Raw genomic sequence first — 20,942 nt, 5'->3', positions numbered from 1 at the left:
TATTAGCATTTTTATAGATTATTTTATAAAATATAGAGCACAAAATTTATCTCACTATTTAAAATTCATAAGGGCCGAATTTGAGTCATATTTAATATGATTTATCAGATTTTGCAGCTATTGTTTAACGTATCATGCTGTAGCAAATTTGGTTATAGTGGATTATCCCATAAATAATGTCATCCCACATCTTTCTTGAAATAAACGTACGCTTTAGATAGCCTGTAACAATGTACGTGCAAAGTATTGAAATCGGTATTGTTGACATTGGAAGAGTTTAAATAATGAACGCCATCAAATGTTCAAACCAAAAAAGACAGTATGACTAAGAGCACTGTCAAAAATATTCGTGAACAATGCGGCGAATGTAAGCACGTCGAAGGAGATTTGCAAAATTTGAGAACTGTTGTTGTGTGTTTGACTGATGAGAAAGTAAAACGTAGGTTAGAGAGTAATGGTGGTATTGCACATCGATATTGGCATCGGATGAAAAGAACTTCTACTCTCGGAAAATGGGTTGTTGCAGTCCGTCGCGGACTGCATCCGGAGGATTAACATTTATGCCACACTGCGTGAACGTCAAAATAGTAGTCCATTTTTTGAGTAGATTGTTACTGGAGGTAAAAAGTGAATTTTGAACTCGACAACCGAAAAAAGATATTACGTATGTAGCGGGACGTCAGAAGTTTAATTCCATATGGACTCATACAGAAACAACAGACTATACTAGCGAATATTTACAGTAAACAGTTTAATTGTCAACATGGAGCACTGATGGATAAACGAAGACATTTTTTTCATTATGATAATATCGCAGTACACAGGAAAAGCTACTTTGGCAAAAATTAGAAAGTTTAAATGGCAACTTGTACTTTTAAGATTGTAAAAATTTTTCGAAAATGGCATAAAAAAAGTATGTTGAAAACTAAGAAAATATAAAAGTAAGTAAGGAAAGTATAAAACGATGGTCATTTTCCATCAAAGATTAAAAATAAACGTACATTTATCAATTTTTTAATTAGAAAAGTTGGAAAGAACAATATTATTTATAGAATCACTTAATATTTTCGACTGTTTTAAATTAACTGAAAGAGATATTTATTTGACCTTCTAACTGAAGAATAAATATTTACTACCGTTATGACCCATTTTTTGTTGAAACATTCAAAATGTCAGATTCGTTAAATTTTAATTGCTGAATGAAACGCAGGTGGAAGATGTAAATGTTTTAACAGGCAGAAACCAAACCACGTGTTCCTGAAAATGATTCTGAATCTTTAATTGCGAAGTAAAGTTGCGAATAAACGTTGTAATAGGGAATTAATATAAACAGAAACAGTAACATGTTTATAACTTTGAAAATATTAGTTTTACGATATTTACAATTTTTCACTCATTTATCAGTCTATAGAGGAAAGTTCACATGCCTTTTTTCCCTAAATTTTATATTCCGATCGATGACAGGAGAACCGAGAGAAAAGACTAATAAGAAATCAATCGATACTAAATTGTTTATACATTCATACCAATTGAATTTCCATTTTCGTAGCCATATGCTAGAAAATTTGTAGCTATTGATGTGCAAAAACTGGTCGAGAATGGACAGGATTAGTACGAATAGATATTTCGTTGAATGTCAAAGCAATTGTCGATATTGTACGTGCTAAAAATATTTATCAAGGCAAAACGCTATCAAAATATAAATACAAACCTTATTTTATTTGAGACAATAATTAATTCACTATTTTGACAGAATATCTTATTTGTTGTTCGGAAAATCTGGCACACAGGATTCATTTCTCTATAATATTTGGATGTTAAAATTAACTTATAATCCTTACAATTCACATGGATTAAAATACGTTAAATTAATCAACAAGAAAAATTCAACCTACCATAAAACACGAATATCTCGTTTTTCGCCCAGATTTCATTTCGTCGGTAATCTCACGACATTTAATACACTTACGTTTTTATACATACGTATATGCACATTTATTCGATATTTAAGCTCCTTTCCGATTTCATTTTTTTCACATTGTGGTGGTTAAATTGATAATTTTACGATAAAAGTAAGTAGAGACCAAATACAAAACAGTGAAAAATTTAAACATTTTAAAAATACTCAATAAAATAATTAAAAAATGACAGAAATGTCTATGCAGCTTCTCTATCTTGCAATCAATGCTGGCAATTTTTATTTTTCATACAAATTCGCAGACTGATGATAATCTACTTAAAAGTATTCTTCACTGTTTTTCAACAACCTAAATCATCTTATCATAGTATGGGAGGAGGTATACTGAATTTAAACTAGTCAGATACATGGCACAATCAACACCTTTTTGCTAATGCACATCTATCAACAAAATTATTTCAAAATAAATGAATAATGTTGTTGAAAGAAGAAATTAATAATTTGTTGAAGAAATGAATAAATGAATAATGTTAATTATATTTCTTGGCATCGGAAACGAATTGAAATAAGATAAATGTCATTTTGTGAAATATTTGAATCAGCTACACAGATTTTGGATGATATCGAAATACTGATATTTGGAATATAATATGTACCTGAAATACAGATTAAAAACAATACCAAGAGAAAACTGACAGTTAAAACACGTTCGCACAGAATAATAAGTTGAAGGACCTCATCCATTTATAATGTGCTGAACAGTAGACTTCAGCACGCCTGATTTATGCTGCCATAACTACTAGACAGCTCGAAATTATTGAAAAGTTTGGCATCTCAAAGTTTCAAGACGCACTATGAATAACAGTCGACGCATCTTTGTCTAAATTTGAGTGTTAATCCAATGAAAACGTCAAGCCAGCTTGTAAGACGACTATAGTAGAAACGAAGTCGAATTCTTGTTTTTTCAACTATTAATAAATCATAATTATGAATGAAAAACATTGCGGTAAGGTGATTCCGTACAACGATAAAGTTGTGAATAATTCCGGAAGTTCTCAACGCCAAATAATTGTGAAACAAGAAATCACAAAAAGCAAAAAGCTCGAATAGCATTTTTGAATTAAATTTATATCAACTGCAGAAAAAGATCTAAACTAAAGATGACAAGCTATAAAATGATAAAGGAGAATAATATAGATTATATAGATATACGTAATATAATGATATATACTATATATATCATTATACTATATAATGATATAACGATATATATAATATAATAATATAGATATACGTACATAGGAAGTGTACAATATGCTAGAGACATTAACTTCAAGTGTTCACGACTGTTCTGTTGCTCTTACGGCAAAAATTAAAAGTTTCATCTTTCTGATTACTTTTTGCGATTGCGTATTTCGGCGAAGTAATCGCGGAGGATTTGTGGTTCCTCACGATTTGCGGAATAGGATGGTTCCAGGAACATGAAATTTCAGTAGAATTCTATTGGGCCTTTTCCTGCATTGTGTTCGAGTGAAGGGAAAACGAAAAGTGCGCATCACACTCACGCCAGGAATGGAATCCCGATGAAATCCTCCTGGTCCTAGCCGCTACCGATAAACAGTGGCTACAGAAGAGAGGACTAGCACTTCACTCATCGCCGACTAACCTTGTACTAAGCTCTATCATCTCGCTCGTTGCAACGATAACAAAACTTGCGGACGTGTGGCCCGCATTTTAGAGGCCCTGCAGTCGATCAGGGTACGCGGAGCGTGCGAGCGTACAATTCTTCGCCACTTATAGCGGGTCATTAACGATGCCCTCGACGATCCTTCGCGGCAAGCAGTGTCGTTCCGTCGTGTGCACGCTTCTTTGTCGGCTTTATCCTAGTGCAACTCAGTTTTCAGTCGTAACAAGACTGCTGTGTCGGCTCGAACCACAACCCACAGGAAGCATTCGTAAACTAGCCTGTCAAGATGTTTCGCCAGCTGTATATCTATGGACCGAATCAATTAAATATTTGATGGAAAACAGATTTTATCGATGATTCAAAGTACAGATTATTAGCTTTTAGCTCGTTACGGACCGCGATGTTTTAGTTTATGTATTTTGGCTGCGGTACGTCGGTAATACTTTTTATTCGGTGTTAACTTTAACTTTAAACTTCAACGCTCGGTCGGCTAACCCTGGGTCACACTTAATCTGAAAAGTATGTAAGGAATGTTACGCACATTGTATACAGTTCCTGTCCAGTAATCAGCATAGAGGTGAACAGTGAAGTGCTGTGTAAAATTTTATTCCATTTCTTTGTAAAATTTCGCTTGAAATAATATACTATATTGCGATGTCAGGAGAAAATTGTTTAAACAAGGACGAAAATACTGTCTTTGGACAACTAGAAGATCCTGGAAATAGTGATAATTCTTCGGATGATCAAAGTGACATTGAACCTGAAATGCAAGATTCCGAGGCAGATGTTAAAGACAATATAATATAATTAAATTATATATATATATATATTAAATTATATTATAATTATAATATAATTAAAGACAATATATAAAACATGTAATAGATTTATTTGTAAAATTCACACCAATGATATTATTATGTGTATAAATTGCGAAAATGACGAATGAAAAAATAATTTTCTCCTGTATTCTGCATTCATTTTATTGTCTTACCTATCCTTTTAATGTATAATAATACATAATTGTATTAGGAGAACTGTTTTTAAAGTATATATTAGTATGATTCCAAAAATACCCATCTTTGAAAAGGATTTACAGCAGTCTCTCCCGAAAATGTCAAATTTCAGAGGATGCTGCGAATTTCTCTGTGCCAGTCCTACACCTATACAATTCATTGTTACGTCGATGCTAAGACGTTCGACGGAGTCGGCCAAGAGTGTGATGCGGCACGCGACGCGAATTCCCGGAAGACAACACAAAATGGTCTGTTCGGGTGTGAGTGAAAATCGCGGAGCTACATACAAGGTACGTGATCAATTTTCGTCAAAATGTGGCATGTAGTCTCCGAATTGCCTTCGAATCGTGGCACGTGGCCTCCGAATTGCCTTCGAATCGTGGCAAAAAATTAAGTCATCGTTTTTATTCTAGCATTACTATGTACTCATATTAATATACACCAGCATGCTGGCCACTGCCTTTTTTGCTGATCGCCCCGAGTTTCTATAAAAATTATAAGATTACCATTTTCAGTTCCGAGTTCCGGACCTTTCAGGGAGAATTTACTGTAGTTGTCGTTTATTCTTCTTCTGCCTCCGTCCGAGACGGTGTTTACAAATATTAATCGTTGCGAACTATACAGCAAACAGAATGTTTCCATCATTGTCAATGTTTGTAAACACTATGTCGGACGGAGGCAATTGCGGTAGAAGAAAAGACGACAACTAAAACAAAGATGAACAAACTTTAAAGTCGAGTTTCACATCATTAAATTGTAGTATGGTATAAGTAGTTGTCTCAGGGCAACTACTTTGCCTGAAAAAAAGTATTCTCTTAATGGGATCGAACTCTGGGCGAAAAATCTGTAGGCGGCAATGTTTGTCACTGCACTACAAATGCTATTTATTATACGTATGTATATCCTTATTATTCGAATATATCGGAGTACACGGTTCTTACAAATTTTACACCTAATTTTGTCAGAATTGACTCGATATTTGCGATCAAAGTTTTATAAACGTTTGCTGTACGTATGGACAATATAAAATTTAGGTGAATGAAAATGTGTCAAAAGTGGAATTCCTTCCTTATCGCTGCAAACCCTTCGACTTCTAAAATAAAATGTGCTCGGTAACAAATTTGTACTCATTTTTTATGCTCGAGGTAACACAAATGTCACCCTGTGATATATCGTTGTATTCATCTTGTAATCGACTACTATGTGACGGTAATAAAAATACACAATCCCATTTAAAAACCACATCGTTGACCTCGAAAAATGTGAGTCGGAGAACAATTCGTTCCTTAACCCAGTCTTTATTCCTTCGAACAACATGATGACATACTGCTTAATGATGAATGATAGGTGAGAGATTTGACGTGAACCACCGTCCGTACTAAATCTCGAAAAAGTCGGGCTCCACCAGCTGAGACTGTTCTTTTATTAGGTAGATAGGATTTGGATAGGGACGCGTCTGGTTCGGATATGGAGGCTCTAGCGCGCAGCCAGTCCTAGTGGCCCCGATACTGGAAGAGGCCTCTATTGTGCGAAACTCACGAAGATGGAGGTAACGTAATGAAACTAACTGGCTTGCTCTGACCAATTAACTGACCCAGGCACGGTATAATGCTTAACGTGCGCCGGTCGCATTCCCCCGTTCACGTGGTCGTTTACGCCGTCGAATATAGTGTTACATGGAAATGCGTTACGAGGCAATACCCGCGGGATGATGAATTCGCCGTGAAAGCCACCAGACACGCAAACTTACCTACGAACCATTTCTCGTGATTTAAAGCGGCATGCTTTGAAAATTCGATTTTACCGCCGCCGCGCGTCATGTCGCGCCGGCGAGGAACGCGTCACAGGAATCCATGATAGATCGACATGTTTTAAGGTATCACATTGGCATTATCGATTTCGAGGTTCTATTACTTGATAACGGATTTTCCCTATCAACTGAGTCGTTTTGGTATTTCTCTGCAAATCGAACATGCTTGGGAAAACATTTACAAAAGGAATTTCCTGTAGTCTGACAATAAAAAGAGAAAAACTGATATTCAGAGAAAGCAGATTTGATGACCTTGATCTTCACAGACGTTGTCAATGACATTCTTGTGAGTAACCCCAGGAAGTTTTAGTCGCTGCTCGCTGTTCCTTATTATTTATGTTCCCATTAGATGTAATTTAAGGGGGACGCGTATTCAGCAAAAAAGCGATAATGTTAATTCGATATCCGTAAACGAAATTTCGGGACCAAATCTCATAGAACAAAAGAGCTTCGTGAATATTTGAAATTTTTTAATTTTATCGAACTAGAAAATTTGTGAATGAGAATTTTATGGTCTTGATTTTCCATGGAATATCAGGGGCGTCATGTAAAGCAACACATTCGGCAGTGCACACAGCTACAACGGCTTCTTACATTGATTGCAATAAGGTTTTGCTTAGTTCAGAACAGATCGAAATCATTTCTTTGTGTAATAAAAGATTATCACTGCGTGAAATTGCAAGTGAACGTGACGTGAGTCATAAAATGAGGGTTGAAATAACAGAAACATGTAGAACAATCTCGACAATCGTCGGATCATAAGCAATTACATTCTATTATGATTGTTAAGAACTTGAGCACGCGAACGTTCGGATTTTTAATCATTATAAACTGTTTTACAATGAATATAAAAATTTTGTTTACGGTGACGAATTATGAAAGAAATATTTCCATCGTAATCCTTACATACATAAAATCCCAAAATTATTTAGGACAATAACCATTTCTTTCATTCTCTTGAACATAAATTTCCGGATTTATTTTCAACTGAGAAAATTTAATTTGTATTTCGAAACCAAATATTATGTTTCCACATTCGGATTCATTATTTTATTTCTTTGCTTCTTCAGTTCAGAAAACCGTGTTTGTTAAAATACAGGTATTATAAAATCTGTTTTCAAAAACTAGGTTTGAAATAAATTTAATTAAATAAAATTTGTTAAAAGTTCTCATGTATTAAAGTTACCAGCGTTTTGACTTGTTTGCATCCCACGGACTCTAAAACAAGATTTGATTCACAAGCAATAACTGCACGAATAATTGTATTATTCTGCTCAAAACGAGAACTTGTTCCTACTTGCAACATCATCTATATTATCAACCAGTTGTTCTTCTTATGCTGCGAATAAACATGTCAGACTAAAATATCTCAAACTGTAATTCTGTTATTACTGGATGCTCGTTATATTCAGTAACATGTTTAATTAATACGAAGTATCAGATTACGTTTCTTGCCAGAATACCGCGAAGTTACTAATGAGTGTAGGATGACGCATGAATACCTTCAATTTATTTCATTTTATAACAAAAATTCCCGGTACTACGCACATAATATGAGAATAAAGTAATTTCCATTTATTACGAACTTCATTCCACATTTAAAAATTGATTAAACACCAGCGAAGAAAGAAAAGGCTAACCATATCCGTTCTCACATTTTATGATTACCTAATATATTAGAATTTTTATTATTCATTGTACTTTGCTTAATACCAACGAGATTACGATGCTTGTTCCATTTCACTGGAACGCAAAATGCATATTTTATTTCAATGGAATTGTAGTGTACATAGTTAATTACTATCTATTACATTACATTCAATATCGTTCGAAACGCCGTCTTACCCTCCTAAATTTCATTTTCAAACATAACTGTATTTCGTTATTTTAGAGATATTGGCATCCTTCAGAGTTAGGATAAAAAGTACATCTAAGAGATGTACGGGCACATCAGATATCCGTTGTTCGATTGCTTCCAGATTGTGTACTCAGCATTTCCACGCCAAGTGATTTAGGAAGGTAAGACTACAGAAAATAGAAGGTCGAGAAACAAATAGGAAAACGAAGTAGCAAATAGCGCATCGGAGATGGTGCACGATCGTCGCGTTGGAATCGTAAAACAATTTTCGTCTCGAGCAGTTCCTCGGTCGGACGGTAGGGCTGGAAGGAGGGAGGGGAAAATAGGGTGAAAGGGGGCGAAAGAATGGTAGGGTGAAAGGGTATCGGAATGGTCGGGAGGGGAGCAGGGCTACGGACCATCGGGCCAGCAGGTTAGCGGGGGGGTGGTATAAATATTCCGAGGTTGCGCATCGTGCTCGACGTGGCTGGGGGTAGCGAAGTAGACGGGGGAGAACAAGTGGTGCCGAAGGCACACGAGGACCCTGAATTCGTTCGTTTCGCGTGCGAGCTCACGTCAGTACGAACCACGAGCCCCGCTCCGCGCGAGTGTTCGACCAGCTTAGCCGAGTGTGGTGACTTCCGCGCGGGGACTTTGGTGGTGAGTTTAAATCATTTCCTTCGCTACAGGGCAATAACAACACGATTATCGAAGAGGCAGCCTTTGATACGTTGTCGTAGTCATTGTCAGTCAAGTATACGTTGTCACTTAAACGTATGGGATCACTTGTTGAATGCGGTGCCGTTCGGATGCTTGAAATCTTTCCCTTTCTAGAGGATTGATAATGTGGTGGCTGTATTTTTATTAGAAACAGATCATTTTCACTCGTTCCGTTCGTTTTGTTGCCACATACACAAGCACATCTTCATAATTACATGGAAAAATTAAATACTTTCGGTGTTGCTTCAATCGTTATATCTAGATACATAGTTCAACGTTTGACAAACGTTGTTTTTTAGTTTTGTCGCGACTTTGAAATTGGCTTGATATGAAACGAAAATTTATTTCCAGAAGATAATTGCACATCAACGTAAGAAAATTGAGAAAATTTTTTCCGGTACAGCATCGCTACCTAGAGATACACGAAAACTTTCGAAAAGATATCGAAAGTATAGCAGGATTGGAAAATACGTTACAAATCTTATGACAATGTATAAAAAAAACACAACATTAAACTGCATAATATTTTATTCTTGGAAAAATTATGTTACATCATAAGTCATATACAATAATCATTGTAGTGTGACGAAAACCGATTTGATGAGAAAATTAAGTTTCATTCCGATTTCTCTACAGATTTCTCTTCATAATAATTTGTTAACTATGCAGAACCACAAAAAGTGTACGAAGTAAATGCAATTGAATTCGGTAAAACCTGTTCAATAAACAGAAGTTAGTATGATATACTATTCTATAGTCCATGATATGAAATGGTTTTCTAGTAGTCATTTTAAAAACACTTCTTATATTTATATATTTATATCAAATAATCAACAAAAATATTAAAAGAAAACTGTTATACTTTGTTCGATTCACATCGAACATAGCTGAAGAAACAAATGTATTATTTCTATAAATTATTGTTCATATTTACACAGAATAACTATGTGCAAAGATGTTTGTGTCCCTTTGGAGTCTGATTTATTTTTCGTTAATTTGCGTTATATCTGGAGTCAAGTTTTACGTATATGTTGATGCTAATAACAAGAAATGTTGATTTTATTAGTGTGGGTTATCCCTTTCAGACTCTAAGGGCTGGGACATATGTGTCCCATTGGTTACATGTAAACAAATATGTGCGTGGTATGCATTCTAAGACTGGTATATTTGTGTATTGTGGAAAAACGGGATTCATTTCTTCCGATAGACGTACGAAATGCATAAGTGGGACATATATGTCACGATAGACTTCAAAGGGTTAAGAAAGTAAGGCATAACATTTGTGGGCTTCGTGAATTATTTTATGTCATCGATCTTTGCCGACTCTGCATTCTAGGAACACATAAATTTCTTAGTATAATCGTGCATAATTGACAATACCAGATTTAGTGTTATACTTGTATGCACCCGACTGTTCTATGAAAGATATACGGAATTTTCGATCGCTAGGTATCTACTTTGTATATGCAATAGTACATATTATTTTATTAAACGATATACGTATTATTCATATAGAAGCGAAAGCAAGAACATCATTCACCTCGAACATCTTTCTTATTTCTAACAATATGAAAAAATATTCAAGACTATATTTGTGAATTATATCCATATATTTAAAACCGATTATATATGAAATCTTCATAACTAGCATGACAACTTGTTATATATATAGCGTACACATACAATAATTACCAGAAAAATTACGATTTCAGAGGCGAGGGTATATGTAGATAATGTAGCGTGACAATGTAAACTTCGCAATAAGCGAGATTAAATAAGAAACAGGCAAACAATAAAGTCGCAGCCATTATTCAATGTAGAAACGTTAATTAGGAAAACTTGGCATAAACTACGGCGAGGACTAGTCCACTTTAACTCATCGTTACACATGTACTACCTGAATTCTGATTTTCTAAGATCCTGTTTAAATTATTACTTAATTACGCTTAGTTCGTTACATTATTACCCAGAAGTTCGAGTTTGCTTTTTACGTAGCAAACTTTTAGCTTCACCCTGTAGTACACGATTTCAAAATATCGATAGAGTTCGTCGATTTTTTCCTCTCTCAGGCACTTACTTCTTACCCGAACGATAGAAAAAAAGTGATACATGACGAGGGTGAATACTGCGACATAAAAATATACAGCTTATAAAGATATTAATTAAGGAGGTTGTAAAAATCACGTAGTTTTATGGAAATGAAACAGTTTCGCATTTGCTACTATGCATGACAAAAATATCATTCCAATTAATTTAACTCGTTTCTCATGAAAAATTAATGTAGAAGTCAAGTATAGCCATATAAAAGCAAGACACGTAGAATGTTGGTAATTACTCTAATTTGAAGCGCTTTTAAAAATGAATGTAGTATAAAGGAACGTCGATGTTGAAATTAACTTTGAGATAAAAGAAACATAATATTTCTGTAACGTAATACGATGCAGTAAAATGAATCTCTCCCACATACTTTTTAAAGGCTATTAGGTTCCAAGTGAAAGTTTTGCAAGTGCACGTTTCTTAAATCGCAAACGTTTTACACGCTCTTCAATCAATTAGAATTATTTTTAAAGGTAATAAGAATAAAATTCAAAAGACCAATGGAGATTGAACCGTGATTTTATTATAAAATTAGTATCTTCACATCATCGAATGCGAATAAAGCAACAAAAACGAATGAAGAAACCATTATCTCAAAGCCTGAAAATTATAATTCAGAAAAAACAGTATACCTAGTGGTCCAGTTCTGTGTGAAAAAGCAATGCTATTAAATGCAAAGATGTAATGAGATAATGGACGGTTGAGAAATTTTAAAAACCATCATGACATCATGGCACTCCTAAATATTGCCAGCAGACTTCACAAGTGCAGAAAACTTTACAAAACACATCCAGCATCTCATGTATCAGGAGAGCTACGCAATAAAATAGCATATATGTCTAATGCCGATGAGACTTGGCTGTATTGACGAACGCTACCGAAGAAAATTCTTGCTTCGAGTTTGAAAACTACAGCTTTAGGGTATACAAGTTTAAAGGAAAGAGTAACAATAATGTTTTGCTTCCACTTTTTATGATCGGAAAATCTCAACATCCGAGACGTTTCAAACATGCATCGAATCTTCCTGTCGTTTACAAAGCTCAAAACAGTGATTGGTTGAATACAAAAGATTTAAAGAATGCTACTATACTATGCATGTATGAATTACAATTAATGCTGAAGCTTGTATTCAAAGTAATATGTAGCAAAATCTAATTACAGTGACACCCAGATATTCAGCATACATGTAACTTAACAAGATCTACAAAATATATATAATAAAGTTAAAAGTGAGAGTTTTTTATTTTATTTCGTCATAGTTTCGTCATAGTCATATCATTGTCTAGTAGACTAGTCCCTCTATCATCTAAAAAAAATGCGTTTTAATAGGGGTCTGAATATTAATGGAAGTTACTGTATATAAAACTTAGCTTCAATTATAGGAAAGAATAAACAACGAGAGAGGTAATAATCGGTGGAATCCTATTATCCGAGAAATTTGAAGTTTAGGAATTCAAACCAAGACGTAGACATTATAAAATTAATGCTGTTCTCAATGATAAAGACGAAACGCGTGACGTGCTAAAATTCTAAAGCAATCTTTATTGTATTTCCGGTTTCCAGAAACCAAATTACTTCGGAGGTCTTTTTAATTAATTCAATATACATCTACAACTTGCCTTTCATAGGTCCCTTAGGTGTTCCTTCAGTAGTTGGGAGTTGATCAGATTCTCTTACTTCAATGCAATTTAAGTTAGCAAATTAGTTCTTTGATGCTTGTACTTATCGCATATGAGTTCTCCCAGAATGGTTGTTAAACATGAAGCTATTGAAAACTTTATTTAATAAAAAACCACTTAACCGTAGAAAAACTACATGCCGAAACTTAATTTAAATGTGTAACTACTTAAATTAAATTGCGCAAAAGTTCGTCCCGTTTTTAAATAACGCGCACTATGCGAATTCTGAATAGTTCTTAAGCGAGAAAATTGCTTGTATATGATCACGTCTCTCTCAGAGAGAGAGAGAGAGAGAGAGAGAGAGAGAGAGAGAGAGAGAGAGACGGAGAGAGAGAGAAATTAGTAACTCCCTCCATTTAGAAATAGATTACTAATCAAAGAAGATTCTAAATGTTGGATACTGCATTAAAAGTTTGATTACGTTACCAAAATTATGCTTTTGATATAAATACATGGAAAAATATGTTTTTAATCCAAGATAATAATAAAAAATAATACCAGAAACTCCTGAAATTAAGTTATTTAAGTTAATATTAAAAATTATGCTTTTTTTATTAATACCATCATAATAATATATTAACCAAGTAATTTAATTAGTTTAACAGTTATGAAATGCGTTAAATGTGTAAAACGATATAAAATATTTTGAGATATCAGTTTCTACACTTTCAAAATTTCTTATAATTCATACAAACAATTTGCACAAGAAATTAATAGGTAAAACAGTTTTGATTATACTACGAAATTTAAAATTATTAATTAATTAATTTACAAAATTTATCCAATGATAAAGATACCCCAGGTTTAATTAAGCGGAACGATCAACAATAACGTTCAAATTGCGATCGTATTAATTCAGTTGAAAGTTTCTGTTATTTACTTCCGATATTAACTGTGTGACGCACTGTATTTACAACGAATACAAACTGACCGTGTTAACACGTCGCAATGTTATATAGAGATTAGAGCGGAATTCAATTTCGTGGCTAGTACGTGTTCGTGATCAATCCAAGCGTCAGATAATTTATTATTGAATGAACAGACCAACGTCCTCCAACAATGATTGACAAGTCGTTAACATGTCAGTAGGAATCAGAACGGATACCGAGATAACTGTTCTAGAAATAGACAACGTTAAATTTTCACGTTTATAGACTAAAACGTAAGTAAGTCTGAAAAAACAAAGTAAAAATATTCCGTATTGATTTAAGAAAACACTCTAAATATCTGATACTGGGCAAATATTCTCTCTAAGTAATAAATTCATGAATGTATTAAAACAGTAAAGCTAATAATATTTGTTCAGTGAGGTAGAGTGATTGTTATTTATTTACGAAAATTTTCATTGTAAATATTCGAGCTCGATCGGATGACGGACAAACATGTCCCGGCCTTTGAAAATTATAAATAAATGTTTACGAAATTCTTTGTTCATAAATTGCAAATGTAATGTACCTGTAATGAAACCCAACAAAAGAAACAAGTATTAACATTGAAACTGTCGACCAGAAACATATGGATAAAAAGATGTACATGTGAACAGACAAATAATTGTTAAACAAAGAATCTGACATATATCAATTTGACGAGGTCGGTAGTTCTGATGTTAATTGACTATGCTGCCGTTGTAAAGTAACGTATGGAACACGCAAAGAAATACCGGAGTACAGTAATTAAAGACTTATACATATTGCAATGCAACCCTTTCCGTTTAGTAATTTTCTACTAGCTTTCACTAAGAAAGAACGATTCGCTGGAGTTTTTGTTGAAATCATGACAGTTCAATTCTTCGCAATAATAGAACAGTTTAAGTTTTTTAGCGAAATTCAAGTCGACGTTCTGACTAATGATTCAGAATGAAAAACGATTGGCGAAGGTTTTCGTCTACGTCTCAGGGTTTGAAAGGGGTAGCGTAACGACGACGATAATACTTTGAGCCCTTATACCGCAGCCTGTCCGCCCACGAACTGAATTAAGGTTCGCCGGTGCATTGGGCATTGATTTTGTGTCAAATGCGGTTGCTGGACTATCACTATCACGATTGCAGCTTATTGACTTATTTGTCTTTTGGAAATATCACGGTTTTGAGTAATCGTGCTCGATTTGTCAAATCTTGAACTGTTGCACACGCATGAACCGTTCCGTTAATTCGAGCCCGAGTCGAACGCATCTTCTTGCTTTTTAGCGAAACAGTTTCGAGAAGACGTTCACGTTCTTTTAACCCTTTGCACTCGAGAAGTGACTCCAAGGCACCACTAAAAATCGTTTTATCACGTTCCAGAACAATTTCCAAATCATCAATTTTATATTTAAAAAGCTCTGTTTAAGACTCAGCTTCGTCTGTATACAATGCACTAATTATAAATCACGGAAAATGGAAATACTATAATTCAGAGAAGCTATTTTGGATTTAGAGTTTAAATGTCTCCGAGTGTCCGCGTACAAAATCTCAATAAACGTTCCAAGTTCATAACAGTAATAATAAATTAAACAATTTGAAACAAAACAGGTTTGTTACCACACACAAATCCTGAGCATTATATGATGGAAATGAAAATAGCGCATAACGATTCATCAACATTTGATTGCAATATCGAAGCGTGTGTGTGTGTGTGTCAGAGGGAAACGCGAGAATGAAAAGTTGACAATTTTTCATACTATTTTTATATATGTATAAAATATTTATATAACCATATTTCCCGATAACCTAGCCTACATATATCAAGTTTGAGCTTTAAAAATGAAAGTTCAGTTCAATCGAAAATTTGAATGATCCAATATTCAAAATGCGTATGAGTGACCGTATTCGGTTGTGCAATTCCCTGTCAAAGTTCACGAGCAACATCGTTCTTCGTAGCGGTAAAAAGAACGAATCTGCTATTTTAGGATGTAGTCCAAAATTGTATACCGTCTACTGACCCCGTGCCTTCATTTTCCCACGTATACTGTACAGGGTGTCCCAAAAGTAATGTACAAGCGGGAAATAAGGGGTGCCTCAGGTCATTTTAAATAACTTTTTCTTTAATGAAAATACCATCCTCGGCTTCGTTTTCGATTTATTAACGAAAAACCATCGAACAATGAGAGACGAGCTCGGCTGGCGCGAGGCGACCAAGCCAATGAGCGAAACTGGGCTTCGACTGTTCATTGGCTCGGCCGCTTCGCGTAAGCTAATCTCGCCTTTCATTGGTTACTGTTTTTCGTTAATAACTCGTAAACGACAATGCGGATTGCATTTGCGCTAAGGAAAAAGTTATCTCAAATTATCTCAGGCACCCCTTATTTCTCGCTTGTACAATAATTTTGGGACATTCTGTATATATGCTGCACCAAGATACCTCATTCGAAAATATTTGCCCATAAACGAATAACACCAGTGAATATCGCTGCCTGCGGACCGACGACATGCAAATAGTCTGTTTGGTTTTTAAAAATAGAAATCATCTTTTAGCCGTACCCAAATTGTATCATTAAATTTTTGCTTGAAATATTTATCTTTATCTTTTGTACGTTAAGAGTTATTCATGAAAAGATAGAAATACATATTTGATTTATCACGCAACAAACCCACAAAGCTTTATCCAGATTGGTGATTGCAGACTTGCAGTATTCCCTCGCGAATTTGTGTTAAATCCACGATCTCGCCTTTTAAAATAGTTTCGCCATTCCAAAATCGATGAGGAAAGATAAAGCTTTTCCACGGGAATTTTTACCCGACAAATAAATAAACTCGCCTTTCAAATACACGAAAATCGATAGAACAAAATACTAAAAAAACCATTTCTTCAGTGAATTCTCTCACAAAAGATTATCCAGCTGCATCCATGCTTATCCCCGTATATTTATTCTATGCTAACCATATTGAACGGTATGTTTTAAAATCAATTGCATGTATTCCGCACACAGCGTAGGATTTATTTTCGACACTGTCAATGTTACTTTAAAATGTAAAACCTTGTGGAAAAGATTCTTCACCAGACACGATTCTAACATCGATATTGCATTAAGTATCCGAGGTTCGAAGTCTCCGTAACGAGATTATTGGTTCAAAGAGGGCCGGAAGTTGTCTCTGAACCAGAACGGTCTCTTTGCCAACGTAAGAAGCTTAGGTTTTTACGATTTTATCATCCAGCAGCAATCAGAGCTCGTGAAAAATGTTGATACGGAGTTTCAATGGGAAATATGAACTAATATCTTCGACAGTGAAAAAGTACATCTTCGATACTTACTTCCTTTTATCCTTGTTAAATGAAATATGATCGTTTCCAGCACTTTTAGATTTTCCCGGATGAAAAACTAATAAAAATCGAATTACAAGGCAAAATAAAAAGACTTATTGCACAAAATATGCGCGCCATATCCAGATTACGATAGTTTGGATAATACCGCTTTCTCGTGAAATTTGTCACGAGCTCGCATGGGGATTATTAGGAAAACAAGCTAAAATTTGTCGCGTCGCTGGAGTTGTTACCGCTTCATACCGCTGCAGCAGGTTTTCTTCCTCCCAGCTCGCTTGCGTGTTAAGGTACGCGTTACTTTTAACTGACGCTATTTTTCAAAACGTTCTCCATAAACCAACGCAGTATCTATCTGCCTTCTCCACGTTTTTGTATCGTTTTGTCTTATCGCTCACTGTTCACTATTCCGTCGATTTAGAGCTACTGAAATGACGGCCTGTTATCATTTCAGCTAAACGCGATACAATTTACACACGCTTGTGCTTGGCTCTATCACCATAACACTACCTCGTTGTCAAGGTTATGTCGAGCAGAGGGCTAGGCAGGTATGCGTGACCAAAAGATAGCGAGTTTGAATGAAAATTGTCGAAAATCCTGCGTGGAGAATTGTTTGCATCTGTTTTTTATGTATTATTCAAGAAGTTCTTTTAGAAATCGTATACACGGTTTTGATGGAATATTTATTGCCAGGGGTAGTACTTATCAGAAAGAAGCGGGGTGGAAGGGGAGGCAATGTTAAAAGGTCTGAAAGAATAACAATGCAGCAAAGATGGGATACAAAACCGTGGATCTACGAAGGGAGAAGATGTGCGAAGCTTTGTGAGAAGGTGTGAGAGGGGATAGGTTTTATCGGATGAGTAGAGGGAGGAAGTGTGTGTGTGTGTGTGTGTGTGTGTGTGATAGTCCCGATATTGGAGCAAAAGGGGAAAGAAAAGAAGATAGGCGAGTATGGGGTGACGTTAATGTCGCCAACATAAATGTATATGTATCGCAAATAAGCTAGATAAAAAATGGATGGTAGCAGTAGTAACACAAAAAGCAAGTTCGCAAAAAAAAATGAGAAGAAAATCGATGGGAGAAGATCACTGGTGATTTCACAATTCAAAGTATATGTAAAAACAAATGTTTAATCAGATTGTGGATTATGTAGCCGGTATAAAAAATAGTACTTAAGCTTAACAAAAAGCATAATATAATAGAATTTATTAAAAAAAATGTTGTTAGATAGAAATCATATATATGTTGTTAGGAGCGTCCAGAATAATTATCGTAAATAATATGCGATTTCTATCCGACAGTAGACAAGAATAGCTGGATGTCGGTAAAACTTTAGTACACGAGCTGAAGTTATGTTATCAATCGTTAGCATTGAGAGATAAGCATATTCGACACGGTGAGATCAAACATCCTTTGTCCATTGTTGACTGTCTCAAAACGTGGACATAGCGACCATACAGTACGTCGAGTCGTCTGATTTTGCTGTAAATAGCTTTAGACGGGTTTGTCACGCGCGACCATCAATTAATTGCCAGAGCAAGTGGTTAATTAATTTTCGCCAGCACTTCATTCTACAGAAGGGGTTCTCTCTGTCATTGTCGGCCGAGAACGTTTAAAAGCGTCCCTCGCCTTCTGAGACACCACCGATTGCAACTTCGAAATTAGCTAAATTTTCCACTGTAAAAACACAAGCGGCGTGATTACCTTATGTCATAGCATAACCCTTATTGTGACTAACTCACGTTTGAATTTTGTTCGGGTTATACCGAGGTTATATCAATGAAAACTGGTCTGTTGCATATATATAGAAGTTATGGAGATATTTTGTAGGTATGTAGATATGTAGAAGAGTCAACGCACACGGACCACTTTGCGACCAGTTTCGAATCTCAGAAATCAATATTGCTTGAAGCGAATTTTGTGGTTAGGAAATCTGTAGTAATAGACAACTCAACTTTTTGCACACCCTTTCTTGCGACCCTCTTTGTTAAAAAAATTGATATAATAATATAATAATAATAATAATAATAATAATAATAATAATAATAATAATAAATACATATCCTCCTAATATTCGTTTTCATTAACTAATTTTTCAACGAAGTTATCATCATGTAATCAGCACTTGTCTTAGAGTTGCATGTTTGATTACTGATTTGCTTTATGCTTTCCATGTGATTATTTATTTAACAAGGAATCCGGTGTTAATACAGTTACTTACTAAAATATCCAAACACCTTCTAAAACGGAATAACTTTTTCAAAATTGGACCAACCGACTAAAATTTCTTTGAGTTATTGGAGGGAATGTCAAAATAAAATGCAAAAGTTGCGTTCGTAGATTTCAGTAACTTACGTATTTGCATGCTGAAAACTTACTGCCACTTATTAACCGAAAGTACCTCCTAACGATTTTCACTATCTCGGCGTGCATTTCGTATTAATCATAAATTAAGAAGAAACAACGTGCCACACAGCTCCCCCAGAAACAAACCCACTGAGATCAATCGAATTCACGCCATCGATACCCCGTTCTGAATAACGTAAAAGCATGAGAAAGTCCTAAATTATTGGAGTACATCTCGCGAGAGCCTAAACCCAGTGAAGTGAAATTCGGTGTTCCATTAAAAACGTGTTAAAAAATGAAGGATTCTAAAACGAAGACCGGGATTGTACAGGCCTTTAAGCCGGGTTACCCACGGCTGTACGAACGTGGCCAACGCGATGTTCGAGAATTCGACACGGAACACGACAAGATTTATTCGAGCGCAAGGCACCGGAAGAGAGTACCACACGAAACACGACGATTTTCCAACCGATTTCAAACCGCCGACTTTCGCTAGATAGAACGGACGCGACAAGGATCCAAGGTTCGAACACAGGAGTAACGAAGGACAGCTCCCGCGGCAGATCGGATCTCGAAGAACGGAAAATATTCTCGGGAACAGAACTCGAAATTATTTAATTGTCGTCAAATAGTGCAAATCAAGCGACTTCATGGCTGCATCCGAGAACCCGCGCTCTGTACTACTGTGATCAAAAAGTAAGGTGAATTTGTTTATAAAATGTAAATTCTTTGTTTATTCTTCCAAATCAATTTCATCCCCTTCAAAGTAATCCCCGTCCGATAAAACGCACTGTTTCCGACGCTTTTTCCAGTCCTCGAAACAGTCGGAATAGTCTTTTTCCGGTATAGCCTTCAAGACCTTCTTCGATTCGGTTTTTATCTCCTCAATCGTGTCAAAACGGTGTCCCCGCATTGGCTTTTTGAGTTTGCTGAATAACCAGAAGTCGCACGGAGCCAAATCAGGCGAATACGGTGGTTGCGGAACGATATGAGTCGAGTTTTTGGCAAAAAAGTCGCGAAGAACCAATGCAGTATGACATGGCACCAATCGAGACTTGACGCGTTTGAGACACAAAACATCCTTCAAAATGGTTTGGGCTGAACCAAATGATATTCCAACACTATCAGCGAGGTCTCTCATTGTCAGTCGACGATTTTCAAGCACCAAATCTTCGATTTTTTTGGACGTGGCCCTCGTCGGTAGACGTTGATGGTCGTCCAGAGCGCGGTTCGTCTTCAACGCGTTCTCGGCCCGCTTTGAACTTGTTGTACCACTTATAAACGTTTTTTTGTGCCATAGTTTGATCACCAAAGGCCTTCCGTAACATTTTCAACGTGTCCGCACAAGAATATTCGTTCCGCAAACAAAATTTGATGCAAGTTCTTTGCTCAACAAAATCACCCATTGTAAAAATCGAAAAATTCACTTTTGGTTGTTTACAAAAACACGTGTAACTCGGAGATAATTAAACCTTTTGACAAACAGACACTTGGCAAATGTTACAGACAGTCCTACCAACCTAGGAAAAAAAAATTACCTGCCTTCCTAATGCCCGGAAGTTTTAAATGACAATTTCACCTTACTTTTTGATCACAG

At 35.6% G+C, this 20,942-nt stretch overlaps 2 protein-coding genes across 5 annotated transcripts in view; one reads left to right on the top strand and one right to left on the bottom strand.

Moving 5' to 3' along the window:
• LOC117226248 (organic cation transporter protein) overlaps positions 1-20,942 on the bottom strand; it is a 190,695-nt gene that overhangs the window by 55,158 nt on the left and 114,595 nt on the right. Inside the window, exon 1 of one of the 3 annotated variants that reach the window (XM_033480418.2) lies at positions 3,484-3,623. The exons of the other annotated variants lie outside the window; for them this stretch is intronic. The gene's annotated coding sequence lies outside the window, so the exon portion shown is untranslated. Of the gene's footprint in view, positions 1-3,483; positions 3,624-20,942 lie in introns of those variants that run through there. 3 annotated transcript variants of the gene reach the window in all.
• The window catches only part of LOC117226287 (glutathione S-transferase), a 31,832-nt gene continuing 15,779 nt past the window's right edge, over positions 4,890-20,942 (top strand). Inside the window, exon 1 of one of the 2 annotated variants that reach the window (XM_076523357.1) lies at positions 4,890-4,911. The gene's annotated coding sequence lies outside the window, so the exon portion shown is untranslated. Of the gene's footprint in view, positions 4,912-8,768; positions 8,929-20,942 lie in introns of those variants that run through there. The other variant, XM_033480474.2, reaches the window with a different exon arrangement.

The sequence above is a fragment of the Megalopta genalis genome, chromosome 6 (genome assembly GCF_051020955.1).
Source record: "Megalopta genalis isolate 19385.01 chromosome 6, iyMegGena1_principal, whole genome shotgun sequence".
In the NCBI taxonomy this organism is placed as follows: Eukaryota; Metazoa; Arthropoda; class Insecta; order Hymenoptera; family Halictidae; genus Megalopta; species Megalopta genalis.
The sequence above is the reverse complement of the archived record's forward strand: the minus strand, read 5'-3'. Positions and strand labels throughout refer to the sequence as shown.